The 19,123-nt window shown below is 43.1% G+C and overlaps 1 protein-coding gene across 1 annotated transcript in view; it reads left to right on the top strand.

The window, feature by feature from the left end:
- The first annotated feature begins 4,623 nt into the window (after window positions 1-4,623).
- Window positions 4,624-19,123, top strand: part of KCNJ14 (potassium inwardly rectifying channel subfamily J member 14) — a 30,241-nt gene continuing 15,741 nt past the window's right edge. Inside the window, exon 1 of the mRNA XM_083581999.1 lies at window positions 4,624-4,897. The gene's annotated coding sequence lies outside the window, so the exon portion shown is untranslated. The remainder of the gene's footprint in view (window positions 4,898-19,123) is intronic.

The raw sequence follows: 19,123 nt of genomic DNA, 5'->3' as shown, positions 1-19,123 counted from the left end.
CCACCTTATTTTAGTAATTTTAACTTGTTTAAAACTGTTTTTAATGTTGTGTTTTGATGGTTGCAACCCTCCTTGGGAACTTTCAGAACCCAGCTGGGGCAGTGGCGTAGCGTGGGGGGTGCAGGGGGGGCGGACCGCACCGGGCGCAACATCTGGGTTTAGGGCAAATCAATGGGTTAGGGGGCGCAAATCCACGGGTTAGGGGGCGTAAATTACTTGCCTTGCCCCGGGTGCTGACAACCCACGCTACGCCACTGAGCTGGGGGAACTACCCTTCCAGGAGCAAAGCTCTAAATCAGGAAGGAAAAAAGGGCTCCCACCGACTGCATGAGGCACTCGACACATTAAATCAAAATATGGCTCTTCACAGGCCATCACTTGGCATTAAAGCGCTCTAACCAAGAAGCAAGTCGGACAAACATACTATGACCCCTCCAAAAAATACTGAATTCTAGAGTCACCTGCACTGTTTTTAATGGTTTGTTTGTGTTCTGATTATTTTAAATTATTCTTTAAAAAATAAACAGAAACTCTCTTTCAAAATTCTGTTTGCTGTTAAGCTAACACAAGTAAAAGATTAAATCATGGGACCTCGAGATAATAACTACCATATTGGCCCAAATATAAGCCGCTCCCTTAAAATTCCGCAGGCACTCACACCCGTTCTGTTTTACTGTATGTCAGCAGCGATATTGTAAAAGCCAATTTTTCCAAGGTTGCAAATTTAAGCTGTGCTTTAACTTTTCACAGTCAGAATTTGGGGGGTGGGGAGCGTGGCTTATATTCGGGCCAATACAGTAAGTAGGCTGGACTCTAAAATAAGCCTGCTTACCTTAAAAGGTAAGGGGCCTTGGTGTGTAAGTAAGTTAACCACTATCCTTATCCCAAACTCTGCTTCTGCATTACCCTTGAACCTTGCCGTCAAACACAATTTAGGTAAAGAGAATGCAGGCAAAATTAAACCCTCCTTTGCACTGATTTTGTTGTTGTTGTTTAGTCAATTCTTCGGTGGTCAGCTTTCTTTATGGTCCAGCTTTCACTTCCATACATCACTACTGGGAAAACCATGGCTTTAACTATTCGGACATTTGTTGGCAAGGTGATGTCTCTGCTTTTTAAGATGCTGTTGACCCCTTTTCACATCATGAGAAGTGACTTACCCTCCATTTAGCAGTTAGCACAGCAACATCGTGACAAGCGTGTGGGGGAGATGGCAGCTTCTCAACCAACAAAATGGCTACATTGCAAAGCAGCTTTCACCGTGTCAACGGTTACATACTAAATGATGGGTACCCCATATCTCACAGTTGCAGTGTGAAACGGGATTGTATGAATCAAAGCGTCCACTCCACTGTGGAAAATCTGGTATGTTTAAATGGCAACATTCACTAATACTACCTTCCCTCTCCGCTGTGACATATTCTTACCTTTCATATCCATTTCCTCCTGAAGCAGGAAGCAGCCTGAAAAAATAAGAAGCCATTAGAAAACAGGACTCACAACAAGAAGATTCCTGCTGGACCACAGCACCCACTTCTGCTAAAAGCTCTCCCCACACAGATATACAAACAATCAGGGCTTGACTCTGAGACCAGGCTGTGGAAGATACTTTCATAGTCTAGGTTCTTCACCTGAAATCCACGTGAAATAGAATTTGTGAGCCCCCAAGCATGTAAAGAGTCCACAGTCTTCATCAATAAGCAATGGCATATCTAGTCCATCCAAATTGGATTAATATAGAGTTGAGGATTTGCAGGGCAAATGGCATAATTTATAGGCACAACCCTTCATTTCAGATAATAACCCTGCCTCTCTCACACACATACCCACACAGTTGTGTTGGTAAACGCCCTTGTTTCTAACTCCCTTGAACCAACTGTTTTGGCCTTTCTGATTCTCACCAATAGAAGAGGACGAAGAATGCAAGCATTGTAGCAGATCGCTATTAGCGTCCATAAGATCTCATTTCACCTCCGCCGTCCTCACCCTCAAGATGTTGATGTTTTCTGTGGGCCCACAGTTGCATCTGAAGCTACAGGAAATGGATGATAACATCATCTCCAGTGGACCCAAGAAGTCAGAGGCTCTCAGAAGCTCTCAATCGGCGGAAAAGATCTTGGGTGGTTAGGTATTGCCTCACATACAAAGGAAACCATCCACATGCCAGTGATGTACAATATTGCTCTGTGTTCTTATGGGCCTTTAGGAATTCCACGGTAAAGTAAAATTCACTTTGGAGGAGGAGGAGAAAGTGGACTGTGGGACAAGAGGAAGTGTGGATTACCCCAAATCTGGCCCACTCCCTGCAGTGGACCAAATCTGTATCCTCCTGGAACACTTACTAAAATATAACACATTTTGCAGCTGTTCCACAGTAGGCAGGTCAAAGTGGTTGTGGTGTTCCATAAAGTTAGACAGAGGTCAAAGTGGTCCCATAAAGTTAGATAGAGATTTGAAGGCTGGGTTCTCAGCAGGAATGAAATAGAATTCCCAACTCAGCCTTCCGAAAATGGTAACTACAGTAAGCTGATGCAGGCCTCCAAACTCTCCACAAGGTGGAGATGTTGGCCTAGAAACGAGACTACTGCTCTTAAAAGGCAATTTCCTTTTCAATATAGAGGTGAACCCTCAATATCCCCATTCATTTTGCTAGGTAAGTGGCTCCTTACGCAAGGGAAAGTGCAAGAGACCCTGCATTAAGTGTGCTGCTGCTTTAAGAATGCAACCTTTTGTTGAGAAAGGGGTTTGATGTAAAGAAAGCACTGTTCCCTCGCTGAAATATACCTGTGCTACATAATTTATGAGGGGGGGCCGTTTTTGCACAAGTGGGAGACTTACATTGGTTTGTGATTAAATAGGTCTATCGTGTAAGACTTTAAAAATGCTTGACATTTGCTTTCTCTTCCTGCACAGCCTGTCCTGCATTAACAAATAACACTCAAAAGCAGAGCGAGAAAGGTTCAAAGGCCTTTTTTATTGTCCTGTGTAAAATAAAAATAGCCCTAGTGCCTTTTAAACAACCTATTATGTATGAGTGGAATATATCTCCAGTCAGTGTTGCAACGAAGATCCTCTGCTTTCAAGACAAAATTTACCATTTTCGTGGCGCAGAAATATCTCCTGTAAAACTAAAAAGTCACTCATTTATTTATTTTGTAAGGTGCCACTGTTTATGGTGCTACTACTACTTATGTTCCCCCCCCCCCAAAAAAACTGAATCTTCTTCCTGGATTAGTCACACAGGTAATTCCGCTCAATTTGGCATCACATATTAAATTGGTTGTGTGATGCTACACAACCAATCAGATTTGGCTGTGTGATAAAATCACTGAGGGCAACTGAAAGACACCACTGAGGATGAAGTCAGTTCTTCTGAACAGTGCCTCAAAAAATGTCAGAAAAAAATATTTTTTAAAAGTTTTTTGCCCTGCTGAACAAATATACAAAAGAACGACAAGTTATTTCAGCTCACCCCTAGCGACAGTAAATGCCAAAGCTCTGTGAATGTTATTAATACACAGAAAGAAGAAAAGCTATGGTATACCTGCCTCAGCACAATCGGACGCCTTCATCTGCCCCAGCTGTATTGATCTCTACAGTCACAGCAATCACTGTAAATCTCCAATGGCTTGACTTGACCCCTGAAAGCCCACGTTTCCATTGTCTCCCAAGACAGAGAGATGCCAACCATCTTAATATAAAATATTTCTTTAACATTTTAGAAAACCCGTGAGAAATCGCTGACATTTGACAGCAAAGTTCAGGAAACAAAGGCGACTTTTGACTGATAGTCAATTTTCACCCACATTTTTATTGTTTATTGGTAAATGCCAACATTTTCCAAGGCAAGTTGCTAAGTGCTCAAATGGAGCTAAATTCTGCCTATCCCCTTTCACAATCTTAGACATTTTCAGGCTTTCTTTGTTAAGTGGCCATATCTTAAGAAAATGATGCAATTTCTGTGAGTTGCTGAAATTGGATATTGGCTTTTGAAAATTACCAGAAAATGTCAGAACTCCAAACATCATGTTTGCTTCAGATGTTTTCTAACATAGCTTGGCAAATTATGACATCTGACAGTAAATTGTGAAAATGAGGGAAGCCGTGAAGGAGGCATTTTCATCACTCTTTTTAAATTATGCCTCAGTGTGTGTGTGTGTGTGTGTGTGTGTGTGTGTCTGTGTGTGTCCGTCTAGGTAGGGTAAATATGGAAAAGAAAGGCAGCTTCTGCACTTTATGAGTCCTGACTGTCCAAAGCTTAAACCATTAATGGTTTCCACCAGGACGTTTCTGATCCCCGGGAGCATTTTCCATGCATTGATTTACAGGCCTCGGCACTTTATCGCTGAGTGTAGAGAGAGAAAATAGAGTGGTTGGAGGGAGCTTAACAAAGAGAGAATGAAAATAAAATAAAATGAATGAACTGATAAATACAAGAGGAAGGAAAATATAAAGATATAAGAAGTTGAAAGGCAGACCTGGACCCTATCCCTCCTCATTTGTCAGTTCCTCCCCATCCCCATTCTGGCTCTCTCTCTATCCAGCTGTCCATAAACAGCTGGAGAGGGACACCCAAAAGCAGCCAATCCCAAAGGGCCAGGGGGAGGGGCTTGTGCTTGCCTCCTTTTCAACTCAAGGCAAATTACAGATGCTCTAGGGATTAGCTGGGATCTATGTTCCCAACAGTTGGTCTGAGGGAGCAGAGGAGAGTAAAAGTGAGTGAGAGGCATCCTTGACGGCCAGGAGACGAGAATTAAGGAAGAGAAAAGAGGTGACGAGAGAGAGAGAGAAGGAGGAGAGAGAGAGAAGATAAAGCATTACTGAAGAAGAGAAAAAGTGACCTGGAACAAACTAAACACTTCTGAGGAAAGATGCAGGGATGTCCAAATGTAATGGGGTAAGTGGTTTCTTTGCAACAGATGTCCAGGGTGGGAACTCAATGGATGATTTCAAAAGGGTTTGCAGAAGGTTGCAGTCAGTCGTCTCTTGGTATTTGCCCTAATGGACCCCATATATGCCCTGTTACCTTCAGAAGAAAACAAGTTATAAAACAATTTGTCACTAGAATGTGAGAGAGAATGTCACACGGCAGCAATCAAAGTGAATAGAAGGAACAGAAAGGGAGTAAAACGATATGTACAAGCAGGGGAAAAAACCACCTCAGATTTGCTACTATACTTCTGGTATCAGTATAATGTTCTGGTTTCAAGCCCGGAAGACAGAGAACACGGGAGGCTAGAGAGATGCATGGGGGAAAGGAGGTGGCAGAATGGGTATATGAAGTTTAGAGATGAGTGGCTTGGAGGGATGGATCAGTGTCTGGATATAGCTTGACAGATACAGTACAAAGAGAAGGCAGGCAAGGCGGCCAACGGCTATACGTAGACAGTGCTGCTTAAAAGACAATATGCTGCAGTCAAATCCAGATTGCAAATACCTACTCAGTCAGGACAGCTGACAACCTGCCAACTCAGCATTTTGCTCTGTAAAATGGGAATACTTGTCTCTTCCGTTGACAAATGAGAGAGATACAGAATCTTATTAAAAAGGACTACTGAAATGCCCTTTTGGAGATGCTCTTACAGACGAGACTTTTTGGGAATTTCAATTAGCACAAAATCTAGCAAACAAATGGATGGCATTTTGCCAGACTTGACTCCTTGCCAGTCTGGCTACTGGTCTGTTTCTGAGCCCAATGCAAGGTCTTGCTTCTTCCCTTTAAAGACCTCACCACCTTAGCCTTGGTATCCAAAATACTGCCTTCTTTAGGAACCTGTCTGACTATTAAGACCATCCACAGACACAATTGGCCAAATTTCGGCAATTTCTGAGGTGATGTTCATAGAAAGGGCCTTTTCTGTTGTGATACCCCAGCTATGAAATGTTCTCACTATGACACTGGCGTCTGTTTTTCTTCTTCTGTGAACTGAACACTTATTTAGTTGCCTGTTAGTTTTTGTTTTTTTAAAAAATCTGTTTTTATATTGAGATGATTCTGGTGCTCCAGTTGTAAAATATATTTATGATGTAATCTGAGTGAGGTAACAGACGATTGCAATAAATAAAAGTTTAAAAGGACACCACTGGGAGTCAGCATTTATACCCTGACCTTATCTCGACCTTATGCAGACCCAGACCAATGACCTTGATGCTGACCTCTATCTATGAGTACAGAGTAGAGGGTTAAATGTGAGGGGGAATCGTGCTGGATTTATTCCTGTGACTAGAGGCTAGGGACAGGACAGCCACTTCCCTGTTGGGCTAATAGAGGTAAAATGTTATGTGGCTTCTAGATGGTAGACTTCAATTTTAATTGGGTTTGTCACTGCTTCAGGTCAACAGTGGCTGGTGAATCCATACAATATTGGGTCTGCAACCCAGCTATGGAAGGAAGACATGGGGTGGAGGAATTTAGCTCCTGTGGTAGATTCGGTTGTCATATCAGAAGTCAAGGGGAATTTATTCCCCAAAATCAAATGGGATGGAGCTCCTGGAGTGTTGTAGGGTGTTTTTTTTTAACCTTCTATCTCCAAGTGGTTTGGTTTACTTGTTTAGTGCTCTGAATTTATTTGCATGCTAAACGCCTGCTCAAGCATGTTTTCTTTTCTTGCACACTTTGGTTTGGTTGTGAAGTGCTGGAAGGTAGATATTAATTCCCTTGGTTAAGAGATTGGATTGCCCTGTATTGAGCGACATTTTGGTGCTCCCAATGAGGTTCTCCAAGGAATGCCACAGAAGGAGGAACATTTGAGCCTATGATTGCTCAGCCTACAGTTCATAAAATAGGCCTCCATCCCAGACCCTCTGAGGATAGGTTTGGGGACTGCATTGCTTCCCTCAGGCCCAGCCCTACCATTAGGCAGAGTGAAGTAGCTGCTTCGGGTAGCAGATGCTGGAAAGCGGCAGCAAGGTATTGGTGGTTAGAACTGTGCATGCCATGTAGCCTGCCCTACATCCTCTAGGTGAGCTTGCTGCCCTCAGGTGTGCTCTCCTGTTACCAGTGTTCAAGTAAGATTCAAGAGCTAATCCAGCTGGCTTCTGTGTATGGAATGTGAACCACCATCTTGTACTTCACCACAGGCAGCAAAATGTTTTGCGTCTGCCTGGCTTCCCAGTAATCAATTGATTCATTTGGAATCCATACCCACCAAGTGTCCTGGAAGAAACAGGGCGTCCCAATTTTATTTTATTTTTGCACGAGATCACGGCAGCCATCTTGGGAGCTGCGATCTTGCAAGCTCACATGCCGCGATCTTAAACCACCACCCCTCCCAAAAGCATATTTTGGGGGGTGACATCGCAGCATGGGTCAAGTGACTCACCCAGGAGCCCATCCCAGAAGATGTCCCAGTTTCGGACGTGAAAAATTTGGACAGTATGGCAATCCACAAGACTTCTTGGTGTTTCAGCAGTAGTCAGACTTCACAGTTGGAGGCCAATGGGTAGATTATTCAGCGGAATTCAAGAAGTTAGTGTCTGCTTCCAACCATCTGGTTCTTATGATCTGCGTCACCCAATATATATTTTGTCTACACGGAAGTAGTCACAGACAGTAGACCTACAAAACCCCAATACCAGTGTGGTGTAGTTGTTAGGTGTTGGACTAGGACCAGAGTGACCTGAGTTTTAAACCCCTTTCAAATAAAAAGGAGTGATCACTGGGACAATTGCTCAACATACCTCTCACAGGGTTACTGCGATCATAAAGTGAGGATCATGACAGATGTGTGGAAACTCAAGGTTCAAAGAATACCAATTTCTGGGCGACAACTTCAGGGGGAGGGTCTATTGGAATTATATCCTGTTTGTGGCCTTCCTAGAAACATCTGATTGGTTACTGTGAGAAACCAAGTGCTGGACCAGAGCAATCCTTGGCTCATCTTATATTCTCATCAGGAAAGCCATATATGTCACCCCAAGCTCCTTGGAGGAAGGGCATGATAAAATTGCAATAATACATTGCACACATTTATTTGTACTGAACACTGGTTTTAATTTTTAAAAAAGTGAAGCTTGCAAAAGATACAAATATAATTTATTTCCAATCAAGTGTTAAATAAATATAACTCAGAACAGACTAATAAATAGCACAGGACCAAAAATAACAATTACTGCTAGGTTCCTTCATGTAATTTTTAAAAGGCGTGAAGTTCTCCACCTTTTCGGTTAGTTGCAACCTTTTTGGTTCTTAAAGGGAGTACAGTGGTACCTTGGGTTACATATGCTTCAGGTTACAAACTCCGCTAACCCAGAAATAGTACCTCAGGTTAAGAACTTTGCTTCAGGATGAGAACAGCAGCAGGAGGCCTCATTAACTAAAGTGGTACCTCAGGTTAAGAATAGTTTCAGGTTAAGAATGGACCTCCGGAACGAATTAAGTACTTAACCCAAGGTACTACTGTACAATGTTGTCCCACTCCTTAAGAGAAATGTTTTCTAGTGCTGTGGTCACTTATGCACATAAATTAACATGCACAAATGGTGTGAAGGTTGAGAAAGTTGTTTTTGCTGTTATACCCCACCAGTGCTGGATTTACATATAAGCTGAACAAGCAATAGCTTAGGGCCCCACTCTCTTGGGGGCCCCCAAAAAAATAAAGGAAAAGAAACTGGATGTACATTTCCAAAATATGATAAAAAGCTAATAAAATAAAATCTACATACAGCAACAGTGTTTTGTGTTGTGTAGGCTCCTATAATGTAAGTAATGGGTCCATAAATTACCCTATAGCATATATTCAACACAAAAAACAGTGACAATTTGTTGTTGACAATGGACAGCTGGACATATAAAGGGCCCCATTACCTTCAGTAGCTTAGGGCCTCATCAAACCTAAATCCGGCCCTGTACCCCACCCATCTGTAATGAGGCAAGTTTTGAACTGAACCAGTTCCATAAATGCATTGGCATTGTTATATATTTATTCTTTAGTCTGCACTTTCCAGAAGATTTTTAAACATTTAAAAACATAATATTGTATAAAAAAAAATCACCAGTGACCATTGACCAATAGTGGATTCTACAGCCAGAAATTTGCAAATTGCTGCCACAATCCTGGAAATTCCTGTTGACTGTATAGGTTATTGTCCAGCTCACACTACCTGTGTCTATGCAAGAGCGGTTGGACTTACCTCAGGGCACCATGGAGCAACATTTTATTGACTGGCTTAACAAAACGATACCTTACCAGCTGAGTTAGCTTTCAAACCAATAAGACCCAACAAAGTAATGTCGTTGCTGAAAACAACAGAAATAGCTTGTCATCAGTTCATTAAAGCAGTGCGCTGGTTTTATGTTAGGAGCAGGGACTGTGCCATACATTTTAAATATTGTCATGACGTTTTGATTTGATAGCTAAGGGTTTTTTAAAATGTTCGTTACTTGAAGTGCATTTATAGTTTCGTATCTGTGGGTCTTGTCGCGGATTGCGTTTGATTCATTGGCTGCTGTACGTTTCGTTTGAAAATTGTGCAAGGCACAAGTTCTTAAAATAAAACACATGCAGGCGTAGATCCAGTTTCTACAGCTCCTGACCCTGCTGCCCTGAAAGGTAATAATTAGTATTTGCAATGTAATCGGTTAATGAAGCTACATTTTAAATTGACTAAAAAGATGCCCAATTCATCAGGCTGCAGATTTTAAAGTATGTACTATTTTAAAACCAAGTCGTTATCGAAATTATAGATGGCAAACACTATCGTAAAAGAAGCATCCCCCCCACTTGCGTATCACATCTTCAAATCTTCAAGAATCTAAGAAGATGTCTTTTACACAATCTATATGCCATGCAATACGATAAAAAATCAAAGCAAGTATCCTTTCATGTACCAGAAGGATTATTTTTACTTGCATAGATTTATACAAATATAATGTTAATTGATCAAGCAGCAATAGCCCTGATTGTAATCTAGTTTGATTTGGCGAAGCCTGTATGAAAGAAAAATAGGCACCCCTGCTCAGTTATCACCTCTCTGGCTCTTAAAATCCTCAGACTCAAGGTTGCAAGGGATCACAGACAGAGAATAGGCAAATAAATTGGGCACAACACATCCAGTTGCTTGCAGGTATGAGAGTTTGATGTAGCTTAAGGAAAATACTACTAAACCTTAGGTTACGTAAATACAATCCTGGTAGCAACACACACAACGTAACAGGCTGTTTTTGACTATGTAACAGTTTATATCTACATACAAGGAACGTTAGAATAAGCGTACCATATTGCAGTTATTGCCAATATTGGACTTTAATTTCTCTTGATATGTTCTGTTTGCATGATGTGTTGGTCTATGGAATTACACTTTGTGAGATATTATATGTTGAATTGTGTTTGAAATAGAAGTTACATAGTCAAAAACAGCCTGTTACGTTGTGTGTGTTGTAGGTTAAGGAAAATAAGCAAGCCATGTGCCGAGTACTACATACTAGAGTTACACCTTTTAAATTAGGTGGAGAAGAACAAGCAGGCACTTCATATGTTCTTGTTTACCAGGGACTGTCACAGTATTCTGGTCCCTTGTAGGTCACTGTCCCTGCTTTTGTCTTTGAGGATACTTTGTAAGAATGCCCTTGGTGTGGAGTGTAAGGTCAGTTACTCTTCGAGTTTCAGCTCTTTCCTCGTCATCTCTAGAAGTGAAACCTTTGAGTGATGGGTGTATGCAGTGCTTTTTTTCTAAAAAACATGTTTAGGGGTACTCAGTAAATCACCATTTTATAGATCAAATCGGGGGGAAATAAATACAGTAAATGGACAAAAGTACAAAGATTCACAAAACGTTTACGGGTATGCGTACACCTGCGTACCCCCAGAAAAAAAGCACTGGGTGGATGCATCTTGCTCTTAGGAATACACTTGCAAGAAAACTTAAGGACTGCACAGTGACATTTCACACACTGCTGCTGAACTGCTGGTAAGGTAAAGGTAAAGGGACCCCTGACCATTAGGTCCAGTCGTGACCGACTCTGGGGTTGCGGCGCTCATCTCGCTTTATTGGCCGAGGGAGCCGGCGTTTGTCCGCAGACAGCTTCCGGGTCATGTGGCCAGCATGACTAAGCCACTTCTGGCGAACCAGAGCAGTGCACGGAAACGCTGTTTACCTTCCTGCCGGAGCGGTACCTATTTATCTACTTGCACTTTGGCATGCTTTCGAACTGCTAGGTTGGCAGGAGCAGGGACCGAACAACGGGAGCTCACCCCGTCGCAGGGAGTCAAACCGCCTCAAGTCCTAGGCTCTGTGGTTTAACCCACAGCGCCACCTGTGTCCCTAGGAACTGCTGCTAGCACACTGCAAATCAGTTGTGTGTTTTCCTAGCATGTCTTTAACCAGAAGGACAAGCACCCTCTTGCTTCAGCAAAGTGTAATTGGGCAAGGGAGAGAATGCAGAGGAGCAGAGGGTAGTTAAGAATCAGGGTGTTACAAGTGTGTCCTTATTCTCACCTGTAAAATTTTGGAGGGTAAGGGGAGGGGGGGGAGAGAACCAGTTCAGTTCTGAGCAGCTCCTTTGCCAGAAGCAGAGAGCTTCTGGTTTCCTTGCTGTGACTAGTGACTTACAATCACAGCACATGAGAAACTCTTAGCTGACTGGCAGCTGCATGGATATCAGTAATTCAGCACGAGGCTGAACACTTGATGGGTGTCTCAGATGGTGTGTGAGGCAAAGGGCAGGCTCAAGGGCCACCCAACACCCTCAATGCCAATCAGTTTTTTCCCCATTAAGAAAATGTATGTGCTTTGGGGAACAGAAAGAGTAGGTGTGTCTTCAGAGTATTTGTTATATGTGGATTCTTTAGTTCCCCAGTGGTATACTCACCTGAGAAACTCCCTCCATATCTTTGGCTTGAGAATGGAAACCAGTCCTTCACATGGTTAAATTGGGTAAGGTATTGTTGCATGTGGTTATGTTCATTTATTCTGCTATCATCCCTGCCTGTTCACTGGTTTTGCAGATTTGTATAGCATGGCAGTTTGATTGGACCCAGTAGTGGGACATATGAAATATGCATATGTTGCGCACTACAATATAAGAAGACATGTGTCGTCTCCCAAGCCACTCTGTAAAAACAGCTGCCACCAGCTTTTTAGTCACTTTCTTAAACTGCCCAAGGACCATATCTCAAAACATAGGAGCCAACTCCTAGGGGCTGAGGTGTCTTCGGCTCCCCAAGAAAATATTTGAGGGGGCCAGGCCCCCCCAAAGTTGATGAGCATTGCCATTCAAAGCGGGGGGGAGGTGCCATGCCATGTGATTTAGTATGTGGAGTGGGGCTTCCCTGGGCCCCCCAATATTTTGCTCCAGGTGGCACCCCTGTCTCAAAAGTAGTGATTTGATTCTGAAAAAGAGAGGCGTTGGGTGTCAAATATGTCAAGAAGCCCTGCCGCCTCATCTGCAAGCGACTGCCTCCAGTCAGGACTGTCTCTTAAGCATATGTGGCGCTGGGGTGCCCCCCCCCCCAGGTTGCCCAGTCCCAGGCATGCAGGAGGGCAGAGCCGGCCGGCCGGCCGCCTCAGCATCTCGCTGGCTCGCTCGCCCCTAAACTCTCATGGTGCAGAGCTGCCCACAGCAGAAGAACCCACCGCAGTGCTCCGACCGACGGGCGGGCTCTTCCCTGGACTCAAGTCACAGGCCCCAGATTCTCGGCCTGGCGCCCGTGAGAGCCTGACGCCCGGGTGCCCCGCACCCTTAGTGTCTATGGGTAAGACGGCCCTGCCTCCAGTTTAAAGGACTGCCTCCTAATGTGGGTGCCATAACCTCTGGCTTGAAGACGCTTGCCTAATCTGTAAACTGGGTCCTCTCGTTTAAAGCTCTGCCTCCTAATCCAGAAACCTTGCCCTCTGTCCTAGAGACCCTCCCTCTGATCTGGAAGCCATGCACTCTGGTTTAAATCTCCCCCTTCAATCCAAAACCCATGCCCTCTAAACCCATTCTCCTACTCCCAAATACGGGTGTAGTCCATAGTGATTTTCCTTTTCTAGTCCTCAGTATTTTTTTCTAAAGAAGCTCTGTGATTAATTGCAGAGTAGGGGTCCTGATCCTACATGGGCGTGTGAAATTGGCTCCCTTTTAGGTTTCCCCTATAGAGGAGACGCCACCACAGCCCAAACCTTTTTCTAGTTGCCGGAAGACGGCTCCTTCATCCTATTCTGACCTTGAAATGAGCGGCTTCCCAAAGCATTAATAATGTATCCAGAGGCAACTTAAAACTTTCAGCAAAACAGGGTTCTGTGTTTGCTTTCCGCTCCCCTGGATTAATTACAGATTAAAAAGTGGCTTTAAAGTTCAACTCAGGGTTTGTCTACATGGGGAAGTGAGCTTAATCTGTATTAATTTGGGTGAGGATTTGTGGTAGGGACTAAACCCCATACTTACATTGAAATTGTAAAATTATGTGTGCTACCACGTGTGCGCGCGAGGACACGGACACACACACACACACACACAAGATCCTTTGGATTCAAGTACTGTTGTGCTGCCTTGAATAGCTTCAAGGAAAAGAAGATGGTAAGCTGGTTTGCACATCATGCTAAACCATCATTTCTTTTAAAGTTTGGCTGAGTTGAGAATGTGCCTCCCCCTCCTCTGTTGCTTCCCCTCATTCTTGTGGCTGCCACAGCAGTGCAACCAGATCATAATATGACTTGTTGCCTCATGCAAGCTCGTGAAACAAACCAACCATTATCTCAGTACAACACGCCATTCTGTGGCTTCCTTGTGCCACTTGTTTGTACAGGGGCAGGAGACACATTCCTGATTAAGTCGCAGGGCCCCCATGCCAGTCAAGTCTTTAATTTCTGTCATTTCACACTGGCATGCATATCACCCTTCTGCAATGGCTTATGGTACAGATTTGTGGTTGAGTGCATGAGCTGATTCCACTGGAAAACATGAGTTCAATGGCGCTTAAAGGTAAAGGTACCCCTGACCAGTCACGGACGACTCGGGGGGTTGCGTGCTCATCTCACTCTATAGGCCCAGGGAGCCGGTGTTTGTCTGCAGACAACTTCTGGGTCATGTGGCCAGCATGACTAAGCCGCTTTTGGCGAACCAGAGCAGCGCACGGAAACGCCGTTTACCTTCCCGCCAGAGCGGTACCTATTTATCTACTTGCACTTTGACGTGCTTTCGAACTGCTAGGTTGGTAGGAGCAGGGACCGAGCAATGGGAGCTCACCCCGTCACAGGGATTTGAACTGCCAACCTTCTGATTGGCAATCCCTAGGTTCTGTGGTTAAACCACACTGCCACCCGTGTCCCCCTTCAATGGCGCTTACTCCCAGGTATAAGATTGCAGCCCTCCTTGCTTACTTTGTTTACCTCATTTGTATCCTGCCAGTGCTCCCAAAGGTTCAGCTTAGACCCTAGAGTCTGTCCCCCCGCTTTAATCCTCACGACTTCCCTGTGATGTAGGCTTTGCTGAGGGAGAATTCATAGCTGGTCAAGGGTTTGAGTCTGGGGTCTTTCCGGTCACAATCCAACACTCTAGCCTCATCCTGAGTCAATCATTATCAGTCAATCTAAGAGCATTCATTCAAGTAGGATTTCTTTAACTGGAAGACAGCAGAAGGTATTAGGTCTGCTATGTTCCATTTGATCGCTGCGACCTAAAGCAATAATTTGCATGTCGTGATCGGAATTGCAGATCAAATACTACAGGTGCGCCTTCATGCTGCTATAAGAGGTAGGCAGAAGGTAGATAAGGATCTACTAGTACATCTCTTGACGAGTTGCGGTAGATCGGGAAGGGGTTTTGACTCCGTTTGTTTTTTCTCCCCAAAATACCAGCAATGAAGAAACATTTCCCATCAAAATTAGGCTGTTGAAATGAAGAATGCTAACAAGGAGTGGGTTTCTGTGTGAAAGGACTGCGAGCTGGGTCCCAGTACTAAAAACAAGTCCCTATGTTCAGAATATGCTCAGGGAAGCACCCAGTTGTTTTGTTCTAACTGGTTCCCTTGGGTAGATCTTGTGGTTCTAGTAACAAAAAACAAAACAAAAAACAAAGCAACCTTGTGAAGCCTGAAGTCAGCCCAGCCCTGCTGTGGAATAGCTCAGAGCCTCTTAACAAACTTTACTGAGAGGAATAAAGTGATATATCTGAATGCAGAAACCACTCTTAAATCAGAGCAATGCTCTTTTAAAGTTGTGGTACAGTGGTACCTCAGGTTAAGAACTTAATTTGTTCCGGAGGTCCGTTCTTAACCTGAAACTGTTCTTAACCTGAGGAACCACTTTAGCTAATGGGGCCTCCTGCTGCTGCTGCGCCGCCGGAGCACGATTTCTGTTCTCATCCTGAAGCAAAGTCCTTAACCCCGGGTACTATTTCTGGGTTAGTGGAATCTGAACCTGAAGCGTTTGTAAACTGAAGCGTCTGTAACCTGAGGTACCACTGTACTTTTAAAGGCTGCAACCCTAAGCACAATTCCTAGGAAGTAAGCACCGATGAACTCAGTGGAATACTTTGGATCATTCCACATGTGTTTATTAATCTGCCCTGGCACAAAGTAAAAAAATAAATCCATGTATTAATTAAGTAAACCTCCCCCTCACAATCTAATCCACTAAATTCTATGATAACCCAGGAATCCTTTCCTTGGTCTAACTTACTACATTTAGAAATGGAATTATTAAATGTAATTTCCGTTAAATGATGGCAGAGATATATAGCCGAACAGGGTGTGTGGGTGTGGGTGTGTGGGTTTTCGATGTGGGACCAAGGAGAACCCAGGGATCCGAATTTTCGTTTCTAGTGCTTCCTTGGACTCTGTTCCAGGTTTGTCAGCAGAATTTTTGCAGTGAGGGTTAAGGAATCTTCGCAGGGCAGCCAGAACATAAAATACAGGTGGCCTCATTTATTAAAATGTAAGTTCTTAGTGAGCAATTGGATAGAATATGGCTTCTAGAAGAAGAAGAAGAAGAAGAAGAAGAAGAAGAAGAAGAAGAAGAAGAAGAAGAAGAAGAAGAAGAAGAAGCAGCAGCAGCAGCAGCAGCAGCAACTAATGCAGTCCTTTTCAGAGAGTGGGGACTTGGAATAACCTTGAGGGAAGAACAGCCTTGTGTTATTCATGTGCTGGCTGTAACTCATTCTGAGCCTCCCAGTGCCTAAGATGGTCTCCCTTGCGTCTTGTCTAGGGCCCACACTCTCCTCCTCTGCCCAAATCCTAAATCCGGCAGGGACCAGAACAGTTTAGCATGTGGTGTCCTCTGGGCAGCCGATCAAGGGCAGCTGACTTCTGGCACCAGCAACAAGGTTTTACTCTGGCTTTCCGGCCCTGATAATTAATCAGACCAGGAGCATGGCTTTAGGAGATGGGGACACACACACACACACAACACACACACACACCAAGCAGACAGATGCAATTCCATCCGCTTGTATTATATAGCTGGAGAAATCCCATAGTTTGCAACACCTCCCCTGTTCCCAGATTTTATAACTAGAATCCCTTTATGAAAACGAGAGCAACGTGTACAGAGAGATGTGTGGATTTATTATGATTTATTTGTTAAAATCCCTTGATAACCACCTTTCCGTATGTTCAAGAGTGTATTACTGGGGGCGGGGGGGACACACACACACAATTATTTAAAAAGAAAACAGTACCAAATGAAAGACAAAAAAAGAGGGTGGGTTTTTGCAGCCTCCAGAATGCCAGTAGAGAGGGGGCGAAGATGAAACTCCGTTTATTCTACCAGTTTGGGGCAACTAATGTAAAGGCCCTGCTTCTCAGTGCTGCAATTGATACCTCAGTTAGAGGTGGCACTCAAAACAGCTGGAGAACAAACGGGACAATATAGGGAGAATTATATTATTATCACTGTCATTTATTTATTTATACCCTGCCTTTTCCTCTGATGGGACTTGAGGCAGCTTACAGATAAAAACAAGAATTGCTAAATACGTAGAAGAGCAATAATTTAAAAACATTTAAACATTAATAGAATTAAAACTGTATACATATATAAAATCTGTTGATAATTGCAATAAAAACTCATATACTTACAAGTATATATACGCCACTAGTTTCTAAAACTTTCTGTTTCATTTTTTAAAATCATTTTTATTAAGTTTCCATTTTATATAAATATAACATACTCAATTTTTCACTTTATATTCCACTCTCGCGAGCGCTCAACTCCCCTTCCTCCCAGCCCATGATTACCTTAAATTATATCTTTTTTAATTGCATTTCGTATTTCCCCTCTTTACTCACTATTCAATTCTGATAATCACGGAATTATGTTAATTGTAAATCGGTGCTTTCTATAAACTATCAAGCTTTAAATCAGTCCTGTCAGTGTTGTTAAATGTTTACAATTATCTTTCAAACACTCTATAAACTTATTCCAGTCTTTATTAAATGTTTGGTCCTGCTGGTTTTGGATTTTCCCAGTCAATTTCACCAACTCAGCATATTCCACCATCTTTTTTCTGCCAGTCCTGGATCGTTGGTAAGTCTTGTTGTCTCCATCTCTGTGCTAGTAAAACTCTTGCTGCAACAGTTGCACACCTAAACAGTTTTCTGTTTCAATTGCCTCAGCTTTCTGTTTCAATTGCCTCAAAGAACCCGAGTTAAACAATAACATCCACAAAAACAAAAGGGCATCATCCTGCCAAACTCAGAACCTTTTATGCTTAAATCTCCCCACCAACAACAACTGGAATCAATGACTTAAATATGCTTCGGTTTGCCTGGATCTCAAAGTGTATGCAGCCTGTACAAGCAATCTCAGGAGCAAAGAGGACCTTAAAGGTCTCTATCGACAAGGCCAAAGCCACAAACCAGGAGGAGAGCAATGCCAGAAAATCGATGGCTTAGAATCTTAGAGGCAAAAATCCAGGAACAAGCACTTTACATACATACACACATAAAAAATGGACGTGATAGAAAAGGTTTGACGGCATGTGGAAAGCTTTTCCATAATTCTAGTATCACCCCAGAGAGGGCTCTTCTTCTCACCACTAAACAATCTATTTCCCATGGATACTGGGCATAAGGCAAGTCCCCAGAATATGTTAAAACACAGCAAAATTCAGCTTTTCCAAGCGGGTGGCAGATGAACTTAGGTTTCATTTTTTTTAAAGATAAATAAATCTAATTCTGCTATCTATCTGTAGTGGTAGGTATTGTAAATGGAATATCATTACTACATTCCTCCACCACAGCCATAAAACAACATCAATGGTAGAATAGCAGGAAGGCGGGGGGAGGGGGCAAGGTTTTAGATGCTTTGAAGAGTGAGTAGGTCAGCTGGATCCAACCAGTTCTTTGTAGATTTGAGTCTTGGGCTTTCGCAACACACCATTAGAAGGACCTTTTATCCTTCTTTTGCCCAGAGGAATTTCAGGAATAATGATATCTTACAAAGGCAGTGTGCCGTCTCTTTTCATGTGTGTGTGTGTGTGTCCAAAATGGTGCTACACACTCAGAGATTACGCAATTGTATGACAAGGCTTATATGGATAGTCCCCGCAATCCAGAAATTCTTAAGGTGCTCTTAATTTGTTTCCTTGTTGCCACAATAATTTGCCACCATTTATGAAAGAATATGAGACGATATCTATCTATCTATCATCTATCTATCTATCTATCTATCTATCTATCTATCTATATCTATCTATCTATCTATCTATCATCTATCTTTCTCTATCTCCTGGGATCTACGGAGATTCTCCTTGCAGAGACACTAGATGGTCAAAGTAAAAAATTACCTCAGACAGCCTCAAATACCCAACATATCTGGGGAAGACCTCTTGCCATCTGCAGCCAACGAGGCTGAGATAAGGGCCTCTCTTCAGCTTTTTCTCTCACAGTTTTGCACGTAGGTACACCTGAGGCAAAATAGTAGCCAGCTCAGGGCTCCATCAGAACTCCCTGACAGAAATAGATGTGCTTCTTATCTCCTTCAGATCGAACAATGAACAAAAAATGTAGGAGTTCCTTTATTCTGCCCTAAGGCTCTGAACATTAGCCAATCCCAGCCTGCTGGTCAGATCTGAGAGCAGGGCAGTAAACTGGAATCAAGAGAAAGAGGAAGATATCAGGCAACAAAGGGGCTGAAATGGAAGGTGACCTGATTTAAGGCCTTGGGGTGAATCCTGTGAGATTGGTGTGAAAGTGCTACTGAA

The sequence above is a fragment of the Podarcis filfolensis genome (genome assembly GCF_964270895.1).
Source record: "Podarcis filfolensis genome assembly, chromosome: 13".
In the NCBI taxonomy this organism is placed as follows: Eukaryota; Metazoa; Chordata; class Lepidosauria; order Squamata; family Lacertidae; genus Podarcis; species Podarcis filfolensis.
This window is presented reverse-complemented; position numbering and strand designations above follow the sequence as displayed.